This window comes from Homalodisca vitripennis, chromosome 5, assembly GCF_021130785.1.
Source record: "Homalodisca vitripennis isolate AUS2020 chromosome 5, UT_GWSS_2.1, whole genome shotgun sequence".
NCBI lineage: Eukaryota > Metazoa > Arthropoda > Insecta > Hemiptera > Cicadellidae > Homalodisca > Homalodisca vitripennis.
The window spans coordinates 134605837-134612131 of NC_060211.1; positions in this window are offsets into that span (position 1 = coordinate 134605837).

The following is a 6295-nucleotide window of genomic DNA, read 5'->3' on the forward strand; positions in this document are numbered from 1 at the left end:
AGTCTGTAATAGTCTCTGAAAAAAGGTACATACGTAAACGCTGGCGAGATAGAAGAAAGCGACCCCCTTTAATAAGACTTATTCTACTATTATACTGAAGAAAATGTAATAAAATGAGGAATTATTAGAATATAAAATAAATTACTTACAATTATTATATGATATAATTATCACATTGTGTACTTATTTACAATTTACAAAATAAAAATAAATCCATGAACAATTGTCACCAGTACTTGACTGAATGACACACGAAATCAATCAATGACGAATGAAATGCAGCTGGAACGACGAGACATACCTGAGTGTGCCGCTGGATCGTAATTGACGCCTATTCCGAAAGAAGGGCACATAGGCCTATGTGCCCTTTTTCCGGAAATCAACTCAAACGATCCACCATGTTGCCTAGTATATCCATAAAAAATTACATGTTGATATCCCAACAGTTGGCTCCCTGGTATATGTTTTTACACGAGTGTGTACAGCTGTTTTTAGACAATCCATTGCCATTGTTCATATGTTCAACGTAACCTTAGTTTCCATCACATTTACTTGGTTCTTATAGTGTTCTAGGTTATGTTTATTGTAGTGTGATCATGGAAAGTCCTAGTGAAGCACAGTGTAAACGTAGAAAAGTATTTTATAGTACTACTAATTTGAAATTTGAGGAAGCCAAAAATAAGCGGGTTCGTGGAGAAACGTACACAAACTCTCGTAATGTTCAAGTGCCATCAAAAGTTTTTACTGCAGTTGATAGTTGTTTTAAAGAATAGTGTTTTGAGAACTTTTCCATAGTGTCTCAACGCAGCCAGTTTGATTCGTTCTATGGTGGGCAAAATAAGTCCCTTCAAGATTATTTCTTGGCATCGCTTTTGAAAAAGTGTGAAAGTACAAAGGTTAATGCTGACCAGAAGAAGCCCAGACTACACACATGGGAATATTGTGTCAAAGATGGTGGTATGTCTACTAAGGTGTGTCAAAAGTGTATTCTTAGTCTGTTTAATATATCTGTAAAGCGCATACGGGTCATTCAGCGGAAGTTGATAGAAGATGTTGAATTTCAAGAGAAGCGAGGATCACATGAAAACCGTTCACACAAGTTAAATGGTAACGTGCTAAATTTAATGCGAATGCACTTGGATATTTTTACAAGTGATCATACTCATTATTGTGGACATAAATCAAAACTGAGATACTTTGAAAACCCTAACCTTAGCATCAAAACGTTGTTTTCATTGTTGCAAAACTACTATCATGAAAACAATAATGAAGTCCTGCGACTTTGTTACGTGAAATACTTCAAAATGTTCAAAGAACATTTCCGTTACGGATTTCAAAGGCCCAAAACAGACTTATGCGACTTTTGCGCTGAATTTAAAGAAAAGCTTGAACGAGACCCAAATGACCCGTGTAAAGTGCATTTACAAGTACATGAGCGAAAATTTAAACGGCGAAAACAGTTGAAAGATGAATACATCTCAAATGCAAAGCTAGCCCAAACGAAACCCCAGATCACCTCGTTTTAGAGTTTGACTACGGACAGAATTACCCAATTCCTCGCCTTAAGGTAAACTCTCAGTTTTACAAGAGAATGCTTAGGCTTTATATGTTTACTGTGCATGTTTACAATGACGACTCATCCTACTTCTATTGTCATATGGAAACCCATTCCATTAAGAATGGAAACTCAGTAGTTTTTTTCTTGTATGATTGCTTGAAGAAAACTCTCGAGAAATTTTCTAAAATTACAATGATTGTCCTACTTAGTCATGCCACAGGTGGCAAAACCGAAATACAACAATGACTAAGTTTTGCAACTGGTTTGCTAAGGTTCATAAAGTAGAAATCGTAGCTCTGTATCCTGTTCGTGGCCACTCGTTTAGTCAGTGCGATCGAAATTACTGGTTAGGAATAAAGTAAAAGGTGTGGAAAGAATCGGCTCAGCTAAACCTTGGTTAGAAGCGATAGTCACTTTGTCGGCATATTCACTAACAATGAATGAGTGACACGTGTAAACAATCAATGAAGAGTGACAAACAACTGGAATGACGAGACATACCTGAGTGTTCCGCTGGATCGTAATTGTATTGCCGTACCCACTCCCTGACAACATGTCCTAGACATGACTCTGAGCAGCGGAACAATATTAGTCTAACAATGAATGAGTGACACGTGTAATAAATGAATGACGAGTGACAAGCAACTGGAATGACGAGACATATCTGTGTGTGCCGCTGGATCACAATTATAATGCCGTGGCACTCCATGACAAGGTCTCCTAGACAGCACTCTCCGCAACGTGACATTAATATTCTAAGTAGAATGTGTACATATGTTTACGTCTTTATAAAATAAAGAGTTCTTAGGTGAACCAACGCTGGTTATAAAACGAATATGCACATTTATAATTAATTTGGATTTGATTTATAAAAATACCTAATCAGTATTTAATTTTAAATAAGGAAATTTGTTTCATAGGTTTTCTTTATACCAACTAGTATAAAGTTCATTACTGGATGATAAAAATGATAACAAGATTAAGTACTTTTGTATTGTTGGGTGTTACAACAACAGAAACGCGACATTTAGAGAACTGGTGTCTTTTCTTTTTTATGAGATATAATATAAGTTAAGTATGCAAGAAATTAAGCGATTCAAGCACATAATTAATACAATTTCTTTAATCCGGCATATGGTATGCTGTACACTATAAACTGTCAATTATTTTTAAATGTTTCTAGTTGCTTAGTTGTAAGTGTATTTCTATTAATTGTAATTTTAGTTTTTGGGTTATCAATATCGGTGGTATTTACAACAACAAATCACTTGATCTACTTTCCCGCTTGATATTTGTCATAATCATAATGCACAATGTAGTGCAACCTCAATGCAAAAGACGGATATGCACTGTATCAGATGACTGCTTGTTTCTGTCACTCCTGATTGTATTTGGACTAAATTTAACTTGGGATTACTTTAAATCATGGAATATTTAAAATTAATATTTATTTTTATTTTTACCCATACTTTTTCTTCTGAATATAGTCTTGCACGTGGTAGTGACATATTAAAATTTTGATCTGATGTGTCTAACAAAGAAATGTAAAACTTCCCATTAAATCTCTAATCTTAACGACTGTTGAGGGACTTGAATGTTTAACATATTCTGCCGTAACACTAAAAATATGTTGCAATTCAGATTCCACTCTGTATTGTTTTATGGCAACGCAATATTGTAGGAGAGCACATTATTTACTGTCAGACAACCACGGTTGCAGTGGTTGACGGGATGATCAGCTGATCAGCTGTCAGATCCTGCATTTGACTGCTACTGGTCAGCTGTGTCATCAAGTCAGACCACTTCACTGGCGCTGTTTGGTATTTGGTCTGGTCTACGGTATGTCTGTGTACAGCCATTGTCAGGGGGGGGAGGGTGGCCAGGTGGTGTGTAATGCATTGATTGATCAATAAACTAACTACAATAGCTGTTCAGTAACTGCTTAATAGCGCGCGCGCTTACACACCCGCAGTCACACAAACACAAACCATTGTATATGTGGAATCTATACCTCAATTTCCTGACTAATTATGGTTTCGCTAGGCCTTACTTAAGTTTTCACTTCATTTTCCCCCTATTTCCCAAAGGGTATCATCTAATCAGGGATTTTCTGACCAGATCATTAAACGTTAAGTTTTTCAATCCTTTCTCAATTTAATTTAAACAAAAAATAATTTATTCAAGACTAATTTAAAATATTGAACACTTTTTCAATAAAATACAAAATGTAAATGGGAACCTACATAGTTGAAATATTCAAGGATTTTGAATGTTTGCCATCTTTATTTGTTACAAGAAGTATAACACTAAGTTTATAGGATTGAAATTTTCTTAAAATGTGGAAAAGTAGTGGTAGTACATTAATTCAACTTTATTATTGGTGTTTACCTTAATAAGAGGATAGATTTAAATCTTCGAGATATAGCCCTATGCTTTTTGTATAATTCAAAAATGAAGAAAATTCGAAATCCTACTATCCTTTCAAACCATCGATAACAAATTTTAAACAAGGAATATTATAGTGGTTTATTGGATTTGTACGTTTTTAACGTAAAACCCGTTATTTGACATTCATAAGACTCAACCTAACTAAATCATTTTTACTCTAACTCCATATGAGGTGTAATTAAAACATCAGAATTCTCCTTAAAATGATCAGGGCGAAGTGTGAAAAAAGAAGAATTATGGCGGAGTGAACAGGAAAGGGATTTTTATATACGTCAGTTTTTGGATTTTCCACAGGAAGAGAATTGCAACGAAGCCCAAATAGTTCAGAAAGGAAAATATATTCTATAAACTAAAGCAGCAATTTAAAACAATTTAAAAAACGGTGTGATTCATTCAACCAACACAAAAACTAATATTAGATTATATAGTTACACCATTTAATATAAAAATCAGAGATTCATTGTATGTAATAAAATACAATTAATGAATCTTTGGTCCTAGTAATGAGGGGATTTTATAAATATTTATTTTATAACTGGTGTATTAAAGTGGAGAAACTTTTATCAGACTTTTACAGGCAAATGTATATATCTAATCTAGGTAATGGAGGTAATGGATACCTCACCATTAAAAATATAAATTATGTTAATAATTATTAAATGAGTTTTGTTTGGAAAACATTTAAGTAAGCGCTATCACTTACTTCAAGGAAACGTTACAATTTTTCATACGACAGGACATTTTTTTACTAACCATATCAAAATATATGTGCAGTACTAATTCATTCTCCTTTGGAAATTGTTTGCTGCATAGAATTATGAACTTAGTTATACCATAAAAATAGTGTCTTAATGTTGGGTGTGTATGTAAAATAACTATTTTAACTGTCATATTCTAACAATCTTTCCACTAACACTTGAAATAAATTGACAAACTTTTGATGTATGTAATACAACACATTAAGACAAGTTAAATGTTCTGTTTATTGCTTCAGGAAATAAATTAGAAAATTCCATCTAATGTGTTTTCTAGTGAATCATTTTTGTCTTACTTTTTCATTAAAAATAATGGTCTAAAATCAGAGTAATAAAAATCTTGATAAATTATTGCTATATAGAGTACATATTAAACGCACTCTCATACATCCTTTAACCAAATTATCACTGACCATTAATGAGTGGTGAAAGAACATTTTCATTTCGCTCTTTAATACTAAACTTTTAAGGTAAATCCATATTTTGCAATCGTTTAAAAAATTTTCTTGTTTTGTCCATTATCATTATTTTTTGTTGTTGTTGTGTTGCTTTGTTGTTTGTTGTAGTTTTTTTCTTGTTTTGTTTTTTGAGCTTATTCTTCCTGTAATTATTACATGACTGATACATTTATGTTTGCTAGTTTTCATGTTTTACAATACTTGTTTAAAAAAGTATTTGTTTTATTTTAAATATTTTTCGAATTTAATGGAAATCTATAATGATGCAATGTGGAAAAGGAATCTTTATTTTAACTAATTAATAATGGTGTATACATAGATAGATATGAAATTACTCAAATGAACTAATTTTCAGAACTACTCATAAGGGTGGAATACAACAAATCTGGTTTTAACATTTCAAACATTAACAGTGACAAAAATTATATTCCCCTCATTAAGGAAGAAAACATTATTAAAAATATTTTTTGAGGTTGTGTCAGAGTGATGTCACTCTGCCTGCCTCGTCTCTCTCCTTCTGATAGGTTAGCACCTTGTCATCGAAGAATCCGGCAAAATGCAATTTCTTTTCTTGCAGGAGTCCTCTAGCTAGATCCTGCAGAACCTGCTGTTATGATTATATTATCATCTGACTAGTCTTAACAACAGGTGCTGCAGGATCACAACTAGTCATGAAGACGGTACCGTGCTAGAGTATTACGTCCCCTTCTTGCTTTTACGGCTTATCCCATTTTTCATTTATTTTCCGAGATACGAATGGACGATCAATATAGTATAAACGTGTCCCATCAAGGAAAGCCTCAGACGTTCTGCGAACTAAACAGGCTCGATTTTATGTAATGTTTAAGGCTTTGGCGATGCGGTTCAAGATAGCATACACATCCTTCTCAGACTTTCTTGAGAATTTCTGGATTGGCGCACAGTGAGTGATACTTATAGATGTGTCTCCTTATCGTGATAATCTTCGTCCAGTTGTTCGCTTTCTCGCTGATGGTGCTGACCTTGGATTTTAGCCAGTTCTGTTGTTCCTCCACATTTTGCCGTTTCAGGTGTGCACGCCAGCAAATTGAGTCTTT